The sequence below is a fragment of the Bubalus bubalis genome, chromosome 6 (genome assembly GCF_019923935.1).
Source record: "Bubalus bubalis isolate 160015118507 breed Murrah chromosome 6, NDDB_SH_1, whole genome shotgun sequence".
NCBI classification, from domain to species: Eukaryota; Metazoa; Chordata; class Mammalia; order Artiodactyla; family Bovidae; genus Bubalus; species Bubalus bubalis.
The window spans coordinates 53,532,217-53,556,818 of NC_059162.1; the positions used below are offsets into that span (position 1 = coordinate 53,532,217).

Consider the following 24,602-nt stretch of genomic DNA (forward strand, 5'->3'; position numbering starts at 1 on the left):
TGTACAACAGAAACATTTTCAATTTTCCTGGTTTACTTTATGATGCCAGCTGTTCTATCCCCCTTCCTTTCCTCACTCTATATTCTCCTTTCATTTACACTCCAATTCTCCTTCTGCAGAAGCCACGAGTTGACATGCACACAAGGGATGGCAAGACAATAGCCCCCACCTACCCACACTAGGTTCCGCACTACTTCTAAATGTGTATCAGATCACAATTTTCCCTTCTCAGGTAAGGACTCCTCTTTTTCTTTTCTCTCCTAGTACCCCCCAAATCAATTCTAAGATATAAAGAAATCTTCCTCTTCTCTTCTGGGATAGATGATCTTTCTTCACCTCCAGCGGCTCTTACCCTGTGTTCGGTATTTCTGGGGCCACTTGCCTCCCACAGCTGTATCTTCTACCTGCTTCGCTCCCATACTCTACATATTTCTCCCTCAATCATTACTCCTTAGAAGGAAAACCCCATCAAATACATCTACTCTGGATATAATAAATCAAGTTTAAAGAGCAGAAATTATTACATTGACAAGTATGGGGATTTTGGTTTGCTTTGTTCTGCTTTCTGTGTGTATGTGGCAGGGGAAGGTGGGGGCGGGGGGTTACACAAAACAATGACATAAAGTTTCCATTTGTTTCAACTTTTTAAAAGTGTATTATGCTTTTTGTTGAATCCTCTGCTTCCATTTACCTGGCCACTCAAGAGCTATCTATCTCTAAGGGCCTAAGATCACAGGCTCTATCCAACCCACAAAGCTATTTTATTGGGTCTGCAGGAAGTTCTTTTTCAAATGTTGAGCTTAGCCAATCTTTCAAAATCAGGAGATTTTTAAGTAATCCAGATTTCTGGCTTACAGTGAAGATCTGTCAAGACTGGCCCACATTCCCATATGGCAACAGTTGGCTGCTGAACAGACTGGCTGAACAGGACCCCCTTTACAGGACCTGCATTTTCTGGTTCAGTCCAGGCCTGCCCCCACTCCCCAACCCCCATCACTCTACCATGAGGTGAATACCAAGTGCCATAAGTCACCTCACGTGAGGCCCACTTCAGGCAGTGTTTGGTAAATGCCTAAGACCATAGCTAATATCCAACTCCAACTCTCTCTCTGGTTAGCGCAGAACTTACAGGGGTAATCAGAAAGTTTCTCCTTGGTACAGAATTTTCCAGGTATAATTCATAAGGAAAAGAACTTACAACTAAGTGAAAAGGAAAATGTCCCATAGTAAAGAAATACTTGATAAGCACTAAGTTAAAGAGAAAGGCTGTATGTGTGGTGTGTGCATGTAGGAAGAGGATTTGTTGCGCAAGCTGCGTAACACTGCAGACCATTTTACAATCTGTACTTTATTATTAGCTAAACATTAATATGAAAAATAAAACCATTAAAGTAGAAACTCAGAGTGAATTCACTCCACTGAAATGACTATACTTGAACATAATAAATCTATGAATGAAACAGACTATATATATCACATAAATATATGGATATTTATTGATTCATTATTAACTCAGAGGATATGGGTATGATTGTCTTTAATTGCATATACTTGTGATAGCATTTATTCAGCAAACCTTTGCACAAAACACCTTCCAAACAGTAGCTACACCCTTTTACGTTTATGTACAGTCGTGCTGTAGGGTCAGATCTAATTAGGAGGAGGGCACTTAGTGTGTGCTGGTACAGTGGCATTCTAGTACCAATATTGATGATAAAAGAGAACAGGGCTAGAGAAAGCACCAAAACAAGTGATTTTAAATTACCCTCTCAATTCCAGGATCAACTTTCATTCCAGTGATTTTACTGACAGGCTGGTATTTCTAAAACCACTGTGTTGATGAGCGCTCTGGCCTACAGAGCAGGGTAGCTCACAGCTCCCCTCTTCTCAGCTGTGAGCCCATGCTTCAGATATGGTCCATAAACAAGGAGCAGGAACCAGACGAGCTGCAAGGTCTCTTTACGACTCAAAATCGGATTCTCTTTTTTAACAGAAACATTAATAGTATTATAAAATGAAGAAAAACCTAAGAGAAATGAGAGGAACGCCATATATAAGAGAATGAGCTTTGAAATAAAGACTAGTTTCAAATTCCACTTCCCCCACTTCTTGTGATTTTTTTTTTTTTTTTTTTTTGGAAAATCACATAACCTCTCACGCCTCAGTTACCTCATCCCTAAAGTGGAAACAAGTCCATCTTCCACTCAGGACTGTTTTGCAGATTAAATGAGAATGCATGTAAATTCCAGGGCACGGGTTTGGAATTATCAGTAAATGCCTAATAAATGATGGTTGTTATTACCTATGAGTATTCCATAAACTGTCCAATTACTTCTTGACCTAAGTTTAAAAAACTAGTTATAGATGATAATAAACTGATCTTAAAAGCTTATGAAGTAGGGTATTATTGCAAGAATCACAGGGGTTATTTTCTAAAGAATTTGAATATTTAAACATTTCTTAGAACTGGATTGGGAACAACCTGTAAAGAGAATGTGATTGATGGTACTTCACACCCAATGTGAAGAGCATGAATCTGTCTGGTCTCCGTTGAGTGAGCTCGGCAGAGGCAGCTTCCTGGAGGCTGACACCCTTGAGGGAAGGGCTGTCTTACACTTCTTTCTCCTCCCAGATTTGTAGACTTCACTGCAGTCTTGGTGATCTGTTGATGCTGAGATTTAGCAATGGGATTTATGGGTTGCTGTGGAAGTGAAGTCTTTTCTGGCAAAGTTCCTAACTATTACCAGCAAGCAGAGAAGGAAAGTAAAAAAGCTTTTTAAGAAATGTTTACGATAGAACTGAACATCAATATATGTGCTCTTTTCCCAATAGCAGGTATCAAGAGGAGGAAACGGACATCTCAAACATCTCGGGAAGGCAGTAATTCCCAGACTTTTGATATCACAGACTAGTAAAATTTCAAAAGAAGACTGTCATAAAATTGCCAGATTTTAGAAGAAATAATACCAAAGACAAATCATCACCAGTCTTTCATAACCTATCAAAGTAAGCAAGATATCCCAACTAAGATTTTTTTTTAAATCCTTTCAACTAAATAAACTTAGCACTAAAATTAAAACTGAAAAGCCTGCTGCATTGTCTTTATTCTTATTTTTCCACAGGCTGGTATAACTGTCACTATGCATTCAGAATGGACCACAGGATGGTCCCCTCACACCATCCAGTCCAGGATGCAGTATCTCATGCAGCACCAAGGGCCACACAGTGGACCATCTGCTGTCTTGGTCATCATCTTCCAAGGACACAAATGTATCCTTAAAGCTCTTGTTTATCTTAACTACCAAGTGTGTGCTTGTCAGCCACTAATGTTTCAAAGCTTCTCTAAGGTGTCAATACCCACCCTTTCTGTACAACTATGCAAGACACTGGCTCTCAGTCTTGGCTACACACTAGAATCACTTTGGAGTGATTTGGAGTATGTCATTGGTATAGTGTCACACTTACCAGATTTCACATATCTTCAATGAGAAGACATTAGGAAATTACCATTCTTGGATGTCTTCTGAAGCAGACAGGACAGAAATCCTAGGTAACTTAATGCCAGGTTATGCAATTGAAACTTCACTCCCAGAGACTCTAACCCAAAAGATGTGGGGAAAGGTCTGGGCTCATGTAACTTTAAAACATTTCCCAGACTGATTCTGATGCCAGCCAGGACTAAGCAAAACTTTTTACATTATTTCCTGAATTTATGTCTTATAAAGCTTTAAGGAATGCACCTCTTCATGTACTCCTTCAGGTATCAAATATCAATGCAGGGCCTGCTGTGGAGGGGGGGCACCAGGAAATCAGTGGCGCTCAAGACAGATACATCTCTGCCTTCACCACACTGACAGCACCGGAGCAGGGAGACAAGGAAGCTGCCGACTGAAATAGTACATGGGACGAGGGGGAACAATCCAAGTTTCCTCTGGCCCTCTCCTAGCGGTTTCATGGGCGTCAGAATCATCTCCTCCTGGCTGTCTTCTGTCTTCTTTCCAGATACTAGAAGCTATATTTTTATCAGAAAAACAGATGGGCAAGGCTCTGTCCTCATGGAGCTTACATTCTGGCAGGACTGTCTACTATTTCTAGGTACATTACATTGGTCATTCCAGCTCTGGTGTCTCACCTAAAGTCAGATGCCCATGCTTTGAACAAAGCACAGTAGAAACTCAATTATGACTATGTTCTCTGTTTTGTTGCCAAAATCTTTTTGATGAAGCTTAGCATTTCGCGTCCTTTTTAATCTGCAACAAGTTGGGAAAACACTGTAAAAATATTTTTGAAGCCCTTTCCTGGATCTTCCCACCAAAAACCATCTTATGACAACTCTGTAATTCCCCCCTTAATACCTGACCTCATATTTGCCCACAAAGAAACACACCTGCAAATCTTCTGATGACTAACATATCCTGGTGCAGTTTCCCTGGAATAAATCCCCGTTGGTTAGCTATTTCATAATTCAGAAGAGCGCACTGTCATCTGTAAACCTAGAAACTCCACTGTGTATTCCTTCTTTTGGATCAATTATGTAAATAAGTCCTAAGGGACCCCACTGTTTACTCACCTCCAAGCAGAGTAATCTTTATCCTTAGCCTGCATCTGTGGTCTTTCATGCAGGTCGATCTAATGCCTGCTCCATGACTGTGTGTGTAACCTGCCACTAACCACATCACCTCCTTAGGCCTCAATTTCCTCTTCTACCAAATTCAAGCACTGATCATTCCCATCTATTAAAAATTCTCTCCTTCTACTCAAAAATGATACACTGCACACTTAATTCCAAGGTGACTTCAACTTTGATTTTGAAAGTGTAAAAGGATAATTTCTAAGGATTTTCAAATATGTCCCCACTCAAGAAATCTCTTAAATTCAGAAAACACTAGTTCTTATAGAAACAGTTTCATCTCCAGAGAATACAGACAGGTTGCCCATGTGGGCCACGCACAGAAGTGAGAGCGAGCAGACGGCACCACCTGGGCAGGCGACACACCTGCAGTGGACTGGGCGCAATGGACGTTCCCAACAAAAGAGGTTACGGGTGTTGGCTATGAGATCTGCAATCTTGTTCTAGCACTCTCAACGCTATTGGATGGGGACCACCTGAATCAAGTAATTTATTTAAATCTAGTGTGCTGGGCAGATCTAGAACATTTGGATAACCTGGCATTAAGTTACCTAGGATTTCTTCCTATCTGCTTCAAAAGACATCCAAGAATGGTGATTTCCTAATGTCTTCTCGTTGAAGATATGTGAAATCTGGTAAGTGTGACACTACACCAAGGACATACTAAAGCTCAGTTCTAGCAGAAAGGCCTGTCTCTAAGACCCCACCTCTCTCTCCTTCCCCAAAAGTAAATCTGTCACTAATTAAGTATTTCAGGCATTCTAGCAAAAAAAAAAAAAAAAAAGCTTGAGTGGGAACAAACCTCATACATGGTTTCTGCCAATACCAGTTATTACCCTATTTACTTCTTCACAAATTTCAAAAGCAACTCTGATTTGGCAAGCTTCAGATTTGCAAAGAACATTGGCAATTCTCTTCCAGATGTCTAAATAGAATTACAAAGACCCCAGAGGATGGAGTACGGATTTCAGAAGCTTGCAACAGACTCAAATAATATCAAAAGGGCACTTCAGGTGCAAACATTAGCAACAACTGAACTCACTGTAGCTTGGCCACAAACACAAATTTCTCAGCTGCCCTAAGCTCGGGGTTCATCAACCCCTGGAATTCCCCTCAATCACCCAGAACTCCCGGCTTTCAAATAGGACAAGCAGCGCCAAAGTACTGCATTTCATGAAGTATTAATATTAAGTGACTACAAAGCTTTTGGCAGAGTCATCCTCCACTCCTCTCTCATATGATTAGAAAGCAGAATTAAGACTTTGAAATCTCAAGACTTGAAGACTGGACCAAAATAAATAGGACAGTACTGAACAGGGACAAAACAAAAAACACCCACTCAGCTTCTCACACACACACACACACACACACACACACACACACACACACACACACACTTGCACAATGAACACAGGATCCAACAGCTAATACGACAAATACCTGGGAGTTCTGACTGTCCAGACCCTAAACATGAGTCTGTGCTGGGGCGTTTTGTAAGCTTAAGCTGCAAAAAGTAGATGTTTGTGCCTTGATCTCAGGAAACAGCTGTCCTACTGTACTCTTTGCGGACCAGGTCAGGTCTCCATTACCATATTCAATTTCAGTCACCATAACTCTCCATAAAAGATGCTGACAAACTCAGGAGGCAGAAACCATGTCCCATGTAGAACTGTGAAAAGAATTAGGACTATTTTGCTTTGAGAAAAGTTAATCGGCTGGAGTGGCAAGAAGGAAAGTTTATTCTGTCTTTGCGCCTTCGCAGGACTATCTGAGGAGGTAGGTCATTCCAGAGGAATGGAATCAACAGAACAAAGTTTCAGGGAGGCAGTCATCAGCTAATGATCATACGCACAGTCCAAAGGTAGCATGGCACCTCTTTGTAAGTAGAGAGGTCCCTGTATCTGGGGGTGTTTAAACAGATGCTGCCTCACAAGTATGAGTTTACTAAAGAAGTTAGACCAAGACTTCTCTAAAATGCCTAGTCTAATTCTGTGACTTCCCCATCTGCCAGGATCTCTCAAAACTGCCTTTTTCTCTGATTAGAATTCACCCAGATTCTAATCCCTTCAGGCCTGAGTGTTACAGAAGTCCCCTCGATTGGCTTCCCAACTCACGATCCTTCCTCACTTTTCAAAACCACCTCCTCCGAGGCCTGTTCTCAGATGTAACTTCACAGTGGCTTCTACCTTCCCTATCTAGGCAGAGTGTTTCAACTTTGGCACTACTGACATATTGGACGGGATTGTTCTTTGTAGTGGGGAACATCCTGCACACCGCAGGATGTTTAGCAAGATTCAGGGTCTCTGCTCACTAGGTGTCAGTAATGCCTGCCTCCTAGCTAGGACAAGCAAAACTACAACTGTGTCCGGATTTCCCAAATGTCTGCTGGGAGGCAAAGTAACCCCCTGTTGAGAACCACACTTCTTGAAGCAAATAATTAACACCACTGACTTGTGGTTCAAGTCTTCCACTAACTACATGCTCCCTACCTCCCTTCATCAGACATGTTCTCTGTCCCAGCCAGGCAATCCTATTTTTGACCCATGACACACCTCAAAGCTTCCCCTAACACATGTGCCCTCCCTCTTCCACAATGCACAAACAGTCCCAGCTGGCTCCAAATACTCTTTCCATCCCGTATTCCTCGGCCTCCTAAACAAATGCAATCCCTTGCTTCTGGTGGTAGTCTCACATGGACTGTCTTACTTGCTTTCTATTAGTACAAGAATCCTCTCCTTCTTGACTAAGGCACCCCAACACCCACTCAGGTTCTCTGCTTCCTGCTGGTACTCAATAAATACTGGCTGGACTTTTCAAAATGTCAATATCAGCTCCAATGATACATGAAAAACAGGTGAAATCCCTTACCAACTGCCATTTCAAGAACATATGTGGTCAGAAGCACACGGGTTTGACAAAACTTTCATGTTTTCACAGTTAGTGCCAATTTAATACCTACAGTACTGAGACTGAATCAAGTTTGACTTCCAAAATACAGCTAACAAAATAATTGTACTACTGGGACATTAAAGACACAGCAAACTTTTTAAAAATCAAAAAAAGTTCTGAACAATGTAAAAAGTAGGGGGAAAAGGTCAAGTTTTGACCAAGTTTTTAAAATTCTGTAAACCTTGGCTGAAAGAGAAAGATACGAATGGCTCAATACTCTAACTGTTGCATCATACACCGCTCCACAGGATCATTAAGAGAATGGGGGACTGGGTCATGTAAGGACATCTTCCTCTCTAACGTGTTAGGTTTTCATCAACAAAGTACTCAACAAAGTACACACTCAGACGCCCTCAACAGAAATGAGACAAATCTAAGATAAAATGTTCAAATATATAAATAAACCATGCCAATTCAAGATTTTGGATTGCTTTTTTCCCAGCTCCATGGATTACCTAATCATTTCACGGGCAGCTCCCTTACTAACCGACAGAGACCAAAGACTCTGTCGGCACCTTATTCTACCTGATTTTTATCTCCGGATCTTTCCTATCTCGTTCTTGTATTCTAACAGGGTTTTAGTCAGTGGGTGTAGAAGACAGGAAAAGAGAGGATTCTCACCCTGTGCTAGCTGATGGGAGGTGTCTGGTCAGTATTAACGAGATGTAAAAATAAATGCTTCTTGAAGACCCCATTTATTGGGTATGGTGAGAGTTCTTCCCACAGGTCTGTACCATGAAGAGGCCCCAGAACCCAGGAGGGGAAGGTCTGAATCACAGTCATTCTTGGCACTTGGAAGCGCCCTTTGGTTGTTTATGCGGTAAACAGCCCTCCCTAGAACTGCAGACGGGAATTCCCTGGCTGCCCAGACTCTTCCGACCTCCAGCACAGAACACATAATAGGTGCTCAATAAACGCAGCCGGACTAGCATTTTATTAGCAAAGCTACTAAAGAAAAGTTTCCAGAAGTCAGCTCTCTCTTTACTCCTGAATCTCTTTCAAAATATGTCCTCAAAGCTTTCTTTGCCCAACAAGAAATATTTTTTTTCCTAAGTCAAGGAGAAGGAAAGGAGGATATCTGCGAAAAGGAAGAAGTGATCCATGAGTTCAAGGGGCTCAAGTTGGGCCCCATGGTTGGCTAGGACTCCCCAGTACCTATTCGCCCTCCTTCTGCCCACCTCCTGAGTACTCCACATTCTCACCTTTGCACTTTTTCTTTCCTGAAACCCCACCTCCCCACCTTCTGACACAGACACCCCAACTGCGTATCCAAGTGGGGCCGCACACCCCACCTCTCCAGCAGGGACCTACCTCTCCTCCCCTCGACCTGGGGCAGTTCTTCTTTATTGCAGATGGCTTTTTAAGAAACTAAAAAAACTCATCTCTTTATCCGTGAGGGATACCCCCAAATAAAGGGGGAGAGAAACAGGAAGGCCCCTATGAACCCTCCAGTCAGCGGAGGTGTGATTCTCTGAGCAGCCACCCCCAATCCTCCTCCTTTCCAAGCCCCTGGAAGGGATTCGCGCACAAGTCCGGCTCCCAAGTGCCCACGCTTCCAAACAAGCTAGAAGCGGATTATACCGGTACCCAACCCGGAGATGGCCCGCGGCGGGCTGGGTGCACCTGCGGGCCCCCGGCTCCCTCCCCCTCGCGCTGGGGGCGGGGCGCGCCCTCACTTCCCAGCCCAGCCCACCCCGCGCGGGAAGGAGGCGGGAGGGGAGGCGTTTCTGGAGAAGTTGAAGGGCTCACCTTCTGGGCAGCGGGCCAGCGAGGCCAGACACCGAACACCCACCTCCGGGAAGAATCAGCCGAGCCGTAACCGGGTCTCCCCGCCCTTCCGATGGGGCGGAGGGAGGCGAGAGAAGGGAGCGCGCGTGGCGGGGAGCCGGAGAGAGGCGGTCGCAGGCCGGCACGGTCCTCTCACGGGGCCCACTCCGCGGCCCCGGCACCCGCCGCTCAAATTGCCGAAAGCGGAACGATCTTCGGGGACGAAGCTAGCGCTCGGCCCGGCCCGCTTGCCGCCCGCGTCCCCCAGCCCGCGAGGTCCCAGCCACAGCCTCCGCTCGGGCCGCGGCGCCGCGGGGCAGGTCGCCGGCGCCGGGGTGGCGCGTGTCGGCTGCGGCGCGGCTCCACCGGCACAGTCCCCGGCCCCTGCCCGGGAGAGGCGCGCACCAACCTTGGGGGGGCAGCCCGGGCAGCTTTGGCCGCCTAGCCCCGGCTTAGGCGGAGGCGAGAGGTGGCGGCATCACCTGCGGCTTGCGGCTACTGCTGCTCCCGGACGCGCCGGGGCGGCGGAGGCGCGCGGCGCCCTGTACCCTGCTCCCGCGGCCCCGCCCGCGGCTGCCACCTCGAAGCGCGGCGGAGGAGCCGGGGCACCACGGGCGGCGGCAGCGGCGGCGACAGGAGCAGCAGCACATGACTCTGTAACGGGGGGAATTAGACAAAGCGTAACATGGACTCCGGGCCCGTGCAGGCGCTGCAGCTTCGGGACCAACCGCAGCCGGCGAGCGCCGCCACTGGCTCGGCCGCAGCCAATGGGGGCGGGCCCGGGCCTCCATGTGATGGCGAGCTCTCTTCCCCCGCGGCTCTCCGGTGCCTGCCGGGGGTCGGGGCGCTTCCGCCGCCGTGCGGGCTGACCGGAGGGGAGGGGTGGCGAGTTCGGTGGCCCGGGGTCGGGCACTGGCGGCGGGAGGCGGCGGCACCGCGCGCAGGTGCACCCGGCGGGGTCGGGGCGGCTGCCGGAGCTCGCCGTCCCCACAGCTGCTCATCAGTGAAATGCCCACCTGGGCCGGGCACGATGCCGGGCGGCCAGTGTCGCCAGGCGGGCGAGAGTCCATCTCAGGAACCTTCACCCTTCCTGGGGCTATCCTGTCAACTGGAACTTTGATAGTAAGACGGGAGTGGGGCTGGGGTATGCCATGAAATGGTAGGGGGAAATTTCCCGAAAAGTCATTTCAGCGGCTTCCAACTGTACTTACCTGGGATATGGGGCACACACAACTTTATCTTGGCGCGAATAGCTTCCCTGCCTAATTTGTTCTGTCTTTGCTATTAAAGATGCAAGAGAGTGTCACTTATTGTTTTTATCTGAGTCTGCTCTCCCCGATTCCCCCCACCCCATTCTTTTTTGCCAAAGATGTCTTGTGTCTGAAGCAGGCAGATGAAAGTTTGTTCTCCACTAAACCGTGTTTCCCAACCTGATAGTTCTCCCTCTTGTTTTTATTGTAAGATCAAAGTATATTTGAAGTCTTTTTCATGGGTGGGGAGAAGCAGGAATCAAGAAATAACGTCACGAGGGATGTTTCAAAGTGTTGGTTTTTAACATGGCAGATGGTTCCAGCCCAGTATCACAATATCTCGTTTTATCTGAATCTACCTGTTTCCATGAACAATGAGTAATGAGTCTATGTGCTCAGTCGTGTTTGACTCTGTGCAATACAATGGAGTGTAGCCCACCAGGCTCCTCTGTCTATGGGCTTCTACGGGCAAGAATACTGGAGTGGATTGCCATTTCCTTCTCCAGGGGATCTTCCTGACCCAGGGATCACACCTGTGTCTCCCACATTGCAGGCAGATTCTTTACCGGCTGAGCCCCATGAAAAATGGGAAATCTCATCTCTTCTACCAAGATGTCTCCATGTCAGTGAATGTTCAATCAACATTTCCTAAGCAACTAAACGTTCTTCATAAGCATGCTGCAAAAATGTTATAGGTACTCAGGAAGGTGGGAGTTCAGATACAGTGAGAAAGTAGAGATTCGTTTTTAGGGTTTCAGGAAAGACTTCAGAGACAAGGGAGTAGAACTGACCTTCAGAGAGGGAACACTTGTTCCCCTGACCCTCGAAGTAAAGAAGAGCAGCCCTGAGGTTGAGTACGAACAGAGCTCCAGCACACACTCAAGGGACAGGCCTAGACTACTTGCAAGATGACACTAGATTTTGAGCCCTTCTCACCTCTTGCTCTCTCATTTTCCCTGTCCTGTCCTTGGTGCCAGTAGCCTCTCCTGTCCACACACTGAGCCAAGAAGGAGGTGTGTAGGCAGGAGCTGTGTATCCCGTGATCTAATTACAGTACCAGATTCGCTGATCTGGGAGGTTGGTGCTGTTCTAAAACTGTTAACATCTAGTGGTGTGATATTTTGATGGAAAACACCTCACTACTATGATTAATTTGGAATGTTCTGCTGTTTGTAAAAACACTGTTCCACATTTTGATCTTCCCTGAGTTTTAAAGTATGATTTTAGACTTGAGAGAACTGTGATTTCAAGAATGGGATAAATTGAGAATGGAAAAAAGTAGTACTCAAAAAGCAAATGTAGAGAAACAGGCACGTATTCTCATAAATGTGAGTGTTAATTGAGTAAATCCATTTGGAGGACAGTTTAGCAATTTTGGATGAAATTAATATGTGAGGGATTTTTTTTGACCAGTTTCACCTCTAGGAATTTCCACTTTGGCCATATGTGTGCAAAAATCATGTATTGCAGAAGCATTTACAAGCATGTAGAAAGCTGTATGTACAGGTATATTTATTGCAGTATTGTTTATGACAGGAAACATAGAAGGGTGTGTAAGTTTAATAACAAAATCCCAGTAGGGGACTGGTTAAGCAAATTTAACCTGTTTTATAAAAATTAGAGACCTATTTGTACTAAAATGAAAGAATGTCCAAAATCTATACGTGAAAAAAGCAAGTTGCAGAACAATATGAATAGTATGATACCATTTATAAGCATATTTTGTCAAAAATAGACATGTTATTAAATGCATGCTTAAGGCAAATCTGGGCTTCCCTGGTGGCTCAGATGGTAAAGCGTCTGCCTGCAATGCAGGAGACCCGGCTTCGATTCCTGGGTAGGGAAGATGCCCTGGAGAAGGAAATGGCAATCCACTCCAGCACTCTCACCTGGAAAATCCCATGAACGGAGGAGCCTGATAGGCTACAGTCCATGGGGTCGCAAAGAGTCGGACATGACTGAGCGACTTCACTTAGGGCAAATCTGGAAGCATATATAACAAGCAGTTCACAGTGGTTATCTCTGGATGTGAGATTATTAGGGTCGTTGCTTTCTGTTACAAGTTTCTGTATGCTTGAACTGTTTTTATGTTGAGTACCTATTACTCTGTTAATAAGAAAATAATAAAAAAACGATAAAATTGCTAAGAGCTGTACCAATGACAAATAATGAGGATCACTCTGAGGATCTAGGAAGCAAAAAATGTCAGCTTCCCCTACTCCCCAAGAAAAACAAACAAGTAGAAGGCAGCAAAGGATGATAACGGACTTGACTTTGGATTGCAAATGAAATATGATAGAAGAGGCATCTGAGGCTGGTCAAGGCCTGTCAACAGGGATCAAGTGGGAGAAACACAATAAGGCTTCAAGGAAGTTCTAGTAAACAGAGACTTAACACTTACTGTCCTTTGTTGAGTTATGGTCACAGATTGGCAACTGTTTCAATACTTGTTAAATCTGTATCACACAAATCATGACTACAGCCAACACAGTGCTTGTGATGGGCCAGGCTCTGCTCTGAGTACTGTACTTATGTCCACTTTTAGTCCTTGCAGAAACCTTATGAGAGAAATACTATCATTTTTTTTTTTTGGAGGGGGACTTCCCAGGTGGCATTAGTGGTAAAGAATCTGCCTATCAATGCAGGTAGACATAAGAGATGTGGGTTCAATCCCTGGGTTTGATCCACTTTAGTATTCTTGCCTGGAGAACCCCACGAACAGTCCTTCAGTCAGTTCAGTTAGGGTCGCACAGAATCTGACACAACTGAAGCGACTAAGCATGCATCATTTTTTAGACAGGCCTGGAGGAGTTTATAAGCAGTGCAAGATCACACAGCCTTCAAGTGGCCTTGCTAGATTTTTAAGCCCAGCGGCCTGGCTCTAGAGATACAAACACAATACTGAAGACCACGTAAGATAAAGGTATTTATATGTGCGCCTTATTCTACCAAGTATTGTAATTCTAAGTTGATTTGTATTTAGTAGCATTTGAAATGTCCTAAGGCACTCAACAATACTGATTGAATGAGTGAATGAATAATTGAGTTTCCTCCTAAAGAAGAATTAGAACTGCTTGGAGGAGTGAGTTTTGCATTGTTCCCATGTGTGTCACCTAGTGGTGTGCCCAACGCATGGTAAGTGATGTGAATTTCAGTAATCTGTAAACATGCTTTTGAAACGTTGTGCAAAAATCAACCTTTATGAATTGATCCCAAATACACCAGAGCAGCTTCTGAATCATATCATGATGAATTCCTCATAGAGTGAAGAATAGCCCTGAAGGGACGGAGCTAAATCTGCTTGTACCTGTATGCTGCTAAGTCGCTTCAGTCGTGTCCAACTCTGTGTGACCCCAGAGACGGCAGCCCATCAGGCTTCCCCGTCCCTGGGATTCTCCAGGCAAGAACACTGGAGTGGGTTGCCATTTCCTTCTCCAGTGCATGAAAGTGAACAGTGAAAGTGAAGTCGCTCAGTTGTATCCGACTCTAGCGACCCCATGCACTGCAGCCAACCAGGCTCCTCCAACCATGGGATTTTCCAGGCAAAAGTACTGGAATGGGGTGCCATTGCCTTCTCCGTGTACCTGTATAACCATACACAAATAAATGGGGAATATATTTGCTTGGAAAGTGGCAATAATGCTGGAGAGCTGTGGAATTTCAAATTATGTGAGTCTCTCTCTCTTTCTCTTGCCTCTCTTGGTTTCTGAAGGAGATAATAACACCTACACCCAGTTAGTGTGAGACCAAGGATTCATTCACATGTGGAAAGGGCTTAGCCAAGTGCTTAGAATATAGGTATTGTTCAGCACATGTTACCTACCATAAGTGTGCCCACATATTGTAAGTGTGATCAGATTTCTGAGTCTGTGGTGACTCTGTAAATACTACAGCTTATATAACCTGTGACACCTGGGAGCTCACATACATATAAGGCTTAGAAATTCCATAGAGGACACTCCTGACGGTCCAGTGGTTAAGAATGTGCTTTGCATTGCGGGGGATTTGGGTTCCAACCCTGGTCAGGTAACAAATCCCACAGGGCGATGACTAGAAAAGATCTAGACCGCTGCAAAAAAAAGATCCTGCATGATACAATGTGCGGCATCTAAGACCTGAAGTAACCAAATAAATAATAATAAAATAAAATTTAAAAAATACATAGTCTGTGCTCAACCTAAGCACATTATAAGCAGTAGACTTCTCATCTTTCTTCTCCTTTGCTACCTCCCGCTAGCCCCTTCTATGTTTTACATAGGTTAAAACCATTTCACTTCTTGGACTTATTTAAACTCTCAGCCTATTTGAAGCTAGGAGGCAAACTGTCTCCCTTCTTCACAGCTAAGGAAATGGAAATGCTGGAGACCAGACTAGAAACCAGCAGATAAAGGGTGTAGAACAGGATAGAGAAAATGGAACCAGTTAGCGTGTGTGGGGTAACTCTCCATGGGTCCTGACGTAACATAAGGTCCAAAGGGGAAGGGGAATTGCCAGACTGCTATAGTTAGAAATAACATGGTGAAATTGAAACTAGAAAAACTCAGGGTGCATGTCTTAATCAACCGCAATGAGAAGAAAGAAATGGACCTCTGCCTTTTAAAATGGACTCATAGGCAGATTGAATCAGGAGTGCCTGTCTGGTAAGCCAGTTTCTTAATTAGCAGCCCAGGACTGAGTGCTCCCTTCACTGGGGAAAATATTTTTTAAAGCAGAAAGAAACACCACAATCAACCACTTGAGAATCTGTGCCCATATCCTCTGCCTTTCTGCCTGCTACTACTACAGATGAACTTACCCATGTTCTTTCAGAAAGCCAGTCCCTTCATTTTGCACTAGGTCTCATTCAATCTCAAATGATAACAGTAGCAATTGACCCCGGTCTGCTATAGCATTGACTTTCCCTCGCTACTGAATGACTGCCATCACCATTTCTCCATCATTAGGAATAAAATTTCTCTTGACCCTTTCCCCACTCCAATTCTTGTTTCTCCTTTGCATCTAAACAGCTCAAAAGAATTATTGATACTTATTATCTCTAATTCAATTCTTTCCATTTTCTCTTCAACTCAATCTAATCAGGAGTTTACTTCCATTATTGCATCACTGAAATTGATTTTACAAAGGACACTGACAACTGTCATTTTGCTAAATACAGTGATCAATTCTTGGTCCTTAATTGACCTCTTAGCATCATTGGACACCATTGACTACTCCAACCTCTTCCTCCCAAAACACTGCACTCCCTCCAGGGAGTTCATCCAGTTTTAGAGCTTTGGATTCCCTCTCCATGCCAAGAACTTCACATTTACACATCCAGCATAGTTTTCTCTCCTTCACGCCACGTTGTGTTTCTAACTGCTTACTTGACTTTCCCATTAGACCTCTAATAGAGCTTAAATTTTAGTTCAAAACCAAACTCTGATTTCCCCCTAAAACCTGTGAAACCCACACAGATTTCCCACTCTGAGTAAATGGCAAGTCCACCTTTCCACTTCCTTGGGCTAAAAGCCTCCAAGTCATCTTTGACTCATCTCTCACAAACAATATCAAAACTGTAGGAAGTCCTGTTGACTTTACCTCCTAAATACACACCCTTCAATGCTGCACTTTGGTTTCATCCGCCATCATCTCTCTCCTGGCCTAACTCAAGAGCCACTTCACTAGTCTTAGTGCTTCCATTTCACTCTCTGTCCCATCCCTCCCTTACAGGCTATTCTCCATGGCAGCCAAAGTGATCCTTTTAACATGTAAGTCTAGTCACCTCATTCCTTTGCCCAGGCCCTGTGATAGCGCTCTATTTTACTCACAGTAAAGCCCAAATCCTTACAGTGGTTTGCAAGGTTCTTACTTGATCTGCATCCCCCAAACACAACCACATCTAAAAATGAAAATTCCCTTCCTACTTCATTCCTCTTACCTTGCTTTATTATTTTCCTCTGAGTACTCATCATGTATATATATTATATATACATTTATATATATATATTTAATATCTGTCTCTTCTAGACTATAAGCCCTTTTATGATCAACTTTATTTGCTAGTTTATTTTTAGTTTGCTATGTTTCATGGCATGTGGGGTCTTAGTTCTTCCACCAAGGGTTGAACCTGTGCTCTTGCAATGGAAGCATGGAGACCTAACCACTGAACCACTGGGGAATTTTCAGAATATAAGCCCTTTAAAGACAGGAAATTTTACTTATCGTGCTCACTGACATATCCCAGATATTTAGAATAGTGTCTGATACATAGTAGGTAATGTTTTAAAAAATTAATAAATTTATTACAGATTTTTAATCAATATAAGTATGGGAAAATTTTCCTAGGAAAAGAGTCTTTCATATCATGCTGTTCTCTAAGTATTTGTTAATTTGTTAATATGAATGAAAGGTGTTAATATTCAGAGTCTCCCAATCCAAATCTTTTACTAAAACTGAACCTTGTAGAGTGTGTGGCAAAATATTAGTAGAAAATATTACCTTTTTGTTAGTTCTCTAGCAAACAGGAAGAGGAAAACAAGCTGATCTGATTCAACAACAACAAAAAATTGCAAAATAATAATTCCAAAGTCCTAAATTATCGACTTACTAAGGAAAATATAAAGCAAAGTAACACAGTAGCGAAAAGAATGTTAGAGAAGATTAAACATTCACTTCCTCCTAACGTGTTACTTCAAATCTATCCTGTTGTGTAGGAAAGTGGCTGTGTAGTCTAATCTGGCTACGAGAAAAAGTTTAAGTGAAAGAAAAGAACACTGATGTGACATAAAATAACAAGCGGGGACCTTCGTGACAGTTTTGGCAGTTGAAAGTTGAAATGACACAAAAATCCTGAGAAAGAGCCCTGTAAAAAGGAATCAGGCAGGACTTGAAAACAAAACAGAACCAGTTCCCAGAGCAAACTGATTTATATGGTCATTTGAAAACAAGAAGGAAGAATGATTGCCATTTCCAAGTGGTGAGTTGAATGTTTAAAAACCCACACGGAACTACCCCACCAGGCCCCTGCCCCCATGTGGGATGTCTGCTTAGAGCTGTGTCTGCAGGAGGAGACAATGAATATAGCAAGAGACCTGACCTGTCAAGATGAGGCTGAGCAGGGCTCGGGCTAGAGAGAGGAATGTGAGCTCAGGAATAGAGAAGCCAGCCTGGGGGTTTTCTTACTCACGGGTGAAATGCTAACATTCTGGGTTTGAAAGATTATTATGTCTGATTACATCTGAAACTTCATCTTACAGCTCTTCAAAACAGTATGGCCCGGGAATAACTTAAAGTGGAGGATGGAGGTAGTCACAAAACTAAAAGTCCCCTCTATCCTATGGTGAGGGGCTCCCTGGCAGTGCGGCAGAGGAGGCAACCATTCTGGCTCCTGTCCTGATCACTCTCCCAGCCCAGGCAGGACACATGAGCCAAAGGCAAGCTAAGACCTTGAGCCTAAATCTAAATCTGTGTCTGAATCCCTGAGACTAGATGACTAGGGACCTCCCATTCCCTCATCTCCCCTGAAAGTCTATCTCCAGGGTGCTAATAGTTCCTCTTGCCACTTCCCTCCCTGATTTTCACCTCATCTCCTAAAATCTCTGGGCTTCCCTGGGGGGTTAGCAGTAAAGAATCCATCTGCAATGCAGGAGACTCAGGTTCCATCCCTGGGTCCATAAGATCCCCTGGAGGAGGAAATTACAACCCACTCCAGTATTCTTGCCTGGGAAAGCCCATGGACAGAGGAGCCTGGTGGAATACAGTCCATGGGGTCGTGAGGAGTTGGACATGACTTAGTGACTGAACCACCACCACCACCTAAAATCTCTCTTTCTCATGCAGTGAGAGCTCTATGGGTAACCATGTTTGTCCCCCTTCTCTTTTTGTGATGCCTGAGTGATAACCTATGGACCCATAGCCTGCAGATGTTTTAACTGCAGAATGTTTTCTAAATTTTTTTTCAATTGTCAATATTTAATAATCAGGAAAGTCACATAAATATTCAGATTTCCAACACTTTTGACAACTAGAACAACCAAACCTTGCTTAATTCCTGCACAGCAAGCTTGTGCTGGGCTGAGCTGCTGCTGTCCCCTTCCAGCTGCTTCTCACTCTGCAGTTCACAAGCAGCCAGGCCACTCCTGATGGTCTTGGGTGAAGGTGTGGGGATGGGGAGTAGGGGAAGGGTGCTGTTGCCCTTTATTATTTTGTGTGTGTTGTTTTATCTATAACAGAGGGAAAGTTCTGTTCGTGTGTGCCTGCTAAGTTGCTTCAGTCATGTCCAACTCTTTGTGACCCTATGGACTGTAGCCCACCAGTCTCCCCTGTCCATGGGATTCTCCAGGCAAGAATACTGGAGTGGATGGATTGTCATACCCTCCTCTAGGGGATCTTCCTGACCCAGGTATTGAACCAGACTCTCTTGCATTGGCAGGCAGGTTCTTTACCACTAGTGCCACCTGGAAAGGCCAAAGTTCTCTGTACCACATCTTAATGTTTTCTCCAAAAGTGCTTCATGTACCTTATACCAGACCTACATTTAAAGTACCTATCTGGTTACTCTAGTCTCTCGAGGCTGTGATCCATAGTTTACATTATCTGGCTATATGCCCAGGTATGCAACTAGGAAACCTCTAAAGAGAATTCAAGACTGAGGTGATGGCACACCTTATGCCCCAAACAATCCAAGGCAGTATGTAATCACTGGGTGGCTAGGCTGAGGACACGCTTTCAACCAGTCTCTGATAGTCATACCTTATCAGATCAGATCAGATCAGATCAGTCGCTCAGTCATGTCTGACTCTTTGCGACCCCATGAATCCCAGCACGCCAGGCCTCCCTGTCCATCACCAACTCCCGGAGTTCACTGAGACTCACGTCCATCGAGTCAGTGATGCCATCAAGCCATCTCATCCTCTGTTGTCCCCTTCTCCTCCTGCCCCCAATCCCTCCCAGCATCAGAGTCTTTTCCAATGAGTCAACTCTTCGCATAAGGTGGCCAAAGTACTGGAGTTTCAGCTTCAGCATCATTCCTTCCGAAGAAATCCCAGGGCTGATCTCCTTCAGAATGGACTGGTTGGATCTCCTTGCAGTCCAAGGAACTCTCAAGAGTCTTCTCCAACACCACAGTTCAAAAGCATCAATTCTTCGGCGCTCAGCCTTCTTCACAGTCCAACTCTCACATCCATACATGACCACAGGAGAAACCATAGCCTTGACTAGACGGACCTTTGTTGGCAAAGTAATGTCTCTGCTTTTGAATATGCTATCTAGGTTGGTCATAACTTTCCTTCCAAGGAGTAAGCGTCTTTTAATTTCATGGCTGCAGTCACCATCTGTAGTGATTTTGGAGCCCCAAAAATAAAGTCTGACACTGTTTCCACTGTTTCCCCATCTATTTCCCATGAAGTGGTGGGACCGGATGCCATGATCTTCGTTTTCTGAATGTTGAGCTTTAAGCCAACTTTACCACTCTCCACTTTCACTTTCATCAAGAGGCTTTTGAGTTCCTCTTCACTTTCTGCCATAAGGGTGGCGTCATCTGCATATCTGAGGTTATTGATATTTCTCCTGGCAATCTTGTTTCCAGCTTGTGCTTCTTCCAGCCCAGCGTTTCTCATGATGTACTCTGCATAGAAGTTAAATAAGCAGGGTGACAATATACAGCCTTGACGAACTCCTTTTCCTATTTGGAACCAGTCTGTTGTTTCATGTCCAGTTCTAACTGTTAGAAATTTTTCTTAAGAATGTGGTCCTGAGGCAATTCTGTGAAGTATGAGTCACTATCCCCCTTTTAATAAATGTAAAAACCAAGACATAGAAAAGTAAAGGGGTTTTCCCTAATCACACAGCTCCTAAGCACTAGGAGCCCAGCCCGGATTTGTAAGGCAGGCCCAGTGCTCTTTACAGCTGCTGCATCGTGGCTGCTGCACATCACCATTGAAGATCAATGTGCTTTGATTGTGAGAAACCTTTAGGATGCTCTTTACCATCAATTCAATAACACGTTTCAATGCCTCACAGCCCAGCTAGTGAGGAGAAATCGTGGAATCATCTTTGACTTACACCCCTCCAGCCCCCATATCTATCCAGGTAAATGGCCTGTCTATTTTGCTTTTAAAATAACTATTCTACCAAAATGTTTCTTTCTATTCTTTCTACACAATCCCTAATGCAAATCCATTGACTCACTCTTAAATGAATGTAACGGTCTCCAGCTCAGGACTTCACATAGCACTCTCTGTTCCTTGAGTCCCTCCCACCCCCACTGTCCCCATCAATCTGTATTTACAAGCAAAGACAATGGCCTTGTAACACGGCTTTCTGGTGCCATTGCCTGCCTCAGAAACTTACAGTGGTTTCCTATGCATTAGCTAGAAAACACTGGGATCATGTGCAAGGTCCATGGTTGTGGTGGCTATGACCTTCTTTCCAATATCTGCTATTCTCCTCTGGGAAATTTATGCTTTCCCAACCAGCAACCCCAGGCTTGGCCACATGACTTGCTTTGCCAATGAAATGTGAGTGAAAGTGACATGGACCATTTCTGAGCAAGAGCTTTCATAGCCATTGTGGCTGCTCACCATCTCTCTTTTTGTTGTTTCTGGAGAATATTAACGCGCCAGATTAGAGCTGCTCTTTCAGCCTGGCTCTTCAACTAAAAAACACATGGTACAGAGTTACCACCAGCACGAAGGCTGAGCCTGGGGCAGTGCATTGCACATTTACCGGGAGACTCCTGTTTATGTAACATATTCACCTAACATGAGCAAGAAATCAACCTCTGCTGTTGTTTGAGAGTTTGAAGCTGTTTATCACAGGGTATCCGGAGAAAGAAAATGATACAGCCTCCATGAGCAGTCTGTTTTCTTGACCCCACACAGTAAGAGCTGCTTTCCCAGGGCTCTTACTGAGGTTGTTCATAGCTTTTCTAGTTCTCACTGAATTAGAGCCACTTAACTGGAACTATCATTTTCCTTGGTATCAACTTGGTCCCCAAAGATGTGCTTAAGATAGATATTGCTGAATTAGTCCAAGTTCTCTAGAGCAGGGCAAGAGGAAATTAGAACCTAGTAGATATTCTGCTAATATGCACAATAGAATGATCATACAATCTGACCCTTAATACCAAATGGATGGTACACTAATCAAACAGAGCTCTTAAATGTCTGGCTATTCGAGATTGCACATAAGGTTGCAAGCTTCAGAATCCACAACTTCCTTCTTAGAGATGTATAAACAAAGTCACCAATGACTTGCTCAAACTTAGATGGTTTCTGTGATTTCTTGTACTGTAGCTGCTGCCTTAATGGCTGGTTTTTGCACACTATAGTGCCCTTAGTTTGGTAACAGCATTCTCAGGTTGCCTGAATAGAAGTTGGGAAAGAGTCCTGGGGAGACATACTACAGCAATGTGGAGCCAGAGGTCTGGTGAAACGCTAAGGTAATTGTCTTAGGAGTGCTGTATCCCAAGGCTGCATTAAGGAGGCAAGGGGATGTTCAGACATTTCCAGAGACAAATTAGGGTCAGAAACCAGGGACACAGAATTGAGCATCAGAAAGCCAACAGTAGGGCTTCCCTGGTGGCTCAGACAGTGAAGAATCTGCCTACAATGTGGGGGACCTGGGTTCAATCCCTGGGTTGGGGAGATCCACTGGAGAAAGGAATGGCTACTCACTCCAGCATTTTTGTCTGGAAAATCCCCTTGGATAAAGGAGCCTGCTGGGCTACAGTCCATATGGTCACAAAGAGTCAGACACGAATGAGCAACTAACACACACTTAAGCCAACAGTGGCATTAAGCTATGGGCATCAAGCATAATAACTGGCCAGAAAAGGACAAAATTAAAGTGAGAGCAAGGATGAAGCGGTGATTAGCAATTGAATGTCAGGTCTGCAAATTCTGGGTTTGAGGCAGAACCTTTCCCTGTGTGGAACCTAGAGGGCATGGTGGGTTGGGGCAGCTCCATTTTCAAAGATCTTCCATAACCACTCTGGTCCCCATAGAAGACCTCTAGTGCCAAGGAAAGGCTGCACACTAGCCACTGGGCCAACCCCTTCAGGTCTGCCCTGACTCAAGAGTGAGGGTTCTGGTGGGTGTCAGTCTGAGCAAGAGCAGCCAGGAAGGAGGAGAGAAGAAGGCTAGGGGTTGGTGAGGGGGGTTGGATTTGCAGACTATTCAAGGGCAAAAACAGGAAGTGGGGTGGAGGCTGGGGAGATGAGAAAGGGGGTGGACTGTTCAGAAAAGCAAAGTAGAACAAGGTGTGAGTGTAAAGTGGGGTCAGGAACAACCCAGAAAAGGGACTCAGACAGCTATTTGCCTTGTAAACATTGGTCTGGGGTAATTCTCTTGGGTAGGGGAGTACCTTGATATTATCAAGCTCTGAAACCCCCCTCCTACCGCTCTGAACCATCGACTGTAAGATGAAATCACAGATTGTGTCACGTTTCCCCTGCTGTTTCAAGTGTGTTTCTCTGAGTCTCAACCATCATCTAGCCTGTCTTCTGTTTCTTCAGTCTTTCCCCCATCTTGCACAGTGATGAGCCAATGGTTATTAATTTATGAATTATTACCTATCATCAGTCCCTTTTATTGTCTGTTCTTCTTGCCATTGCCAGAATGCATTCCTTCAACAGGAATTTATTTTTATATGTTATAAATAATAACAATATTTATTGAGTACTTATTAGCTGTGAATCAAACATTGTGTTCACATATCAATGGAACATGGGACAGATTCTGGATCCCTCAAGAGCTACAGCCTGATGGGGAAGAGAAAGAAATGCAAACATAAATGTTTTACTCTGCCTAGTGTATCAAGGGAGGCTTCATAGTAGAGGTGATCATTTTGCTGGGTCCCAAAGGATGGATAAAAGTTCTCTTGATAGACAGGGCAGGGAGACTTCCACAGGCAGAGGGAATAGTATGAGCATAGACAGAGGTGTGCTTTTCATCTCCACTCTATTCTGTAGCAACAGGACAAGTCCTTCAACACCTAAGTTCGAGTCCTTGAATAAGAAAAAACACACAATTTATTCTTATACTATGCATGAAGTGAATACTGTGGCTTTAGTCTTCGGCCTCACTAGCAAACATGCGACTGAAGTCCTCAGCCAATTGCTTTTCTGATGGGGCTGTTGAGTTTTTAAAATTGCTCATCAATTTTAAACACACAATTTAAAGGCTAAACACGAGATTCTTAGCCTTTTTCATTATGAGCACTAGACTTGAGTGGCAACTCAAAAGATGTACTCTTTTCCTCTTGTCTGCTTTTGATTAATTAATTGATGTTGTATACAGCATGAATAAATAGTCTATGTTCATTTTGACTACAAACATTCAGTAATAAATTTTAAAGTGACTCCAATTATCTACAAACTTCTCCTTTATTTCTCAGCATCCTAAAAATCTTTTCATTTAGCTAAGATGGTCCAACAGAACTTTACCCAGCTCTGAGGGGGCACTTTTATCTTCTGAGATTCCATGGAATGCTTGAAATAACCTGGATTCTAAAGACGGGTACACTGTAACACACACAGTTCAGGGAGGGTGGGCTCTTTATCCAAGGAGAAAGTTCTTTCTCTGCTGAAGGCAAGTATTTCCCTCTCTTCTCCCCAGGATTTCAAATCACCAGTAGCAATTACAGACTCAACTTATTATGCATATAACAGCATAGAGAAAGTTCTAGCCACTAGGCCACTTACTGTGAGTCCACTCAATAAAGCTATGGCTGAACAAATTAAGAATGCAAGTGCCGGGACTGAGAGGGTCATCAGTGGACTTTGGATCAACTGCATGACTAGATGTGAGCATCCAGGAGATGGGAGCTGTCTTCACATGCCTGGAAAGGCCTCCATGATACTTTAACTTGAAAGTCCAAAGAGCAAATGGCCATGTCCTGACTTTGTTGACCCTGCTGGGGGCAACGCTGTAATTTGTGAGTTATTTGTAATTTCATCCTGCAGAACGGCTGAGAACCTTTGCCAAAAATCAGCTTTGACCCAGATGGACTCCTGGGTTTGGGTGGGT

At 44.3% G+C, this 24,602-nt stretch overlaps 1 protein-coding gene across 8 annotated transcripts in view; it reads right to left on the reverse strand.

Moving 5' to 3' along the window:
* The window catches only part of LRRC8D (leucine rich repeat containing 8 VRAC subunit D), a 132,237-nt gene extending 121,808 nt beyond the window's left edge, over positions 1–10,429 (reverse strand). For 3 of the 8 annotated variants that reach the window (XM_006063373.4, XM_006063371.4, XM_006063370.4), the window contains exon 1: positions 9,329–9,871. The gene's annotated coding sequence lies outside the window, so the exon portion shown is untranslated. Of the gene's footprint in view, positions 1–8,890; positions 9,175–9,328 lie in introns of those variants that run through there. The other 5 variants (XM_025288310.3, XM_025288308.3, XM_044944721.2 and 2 more) reach the window with 3 other exon arrangements.
* Positions 10,430–24,602: the final 14,173 nt, after the last annotated feature.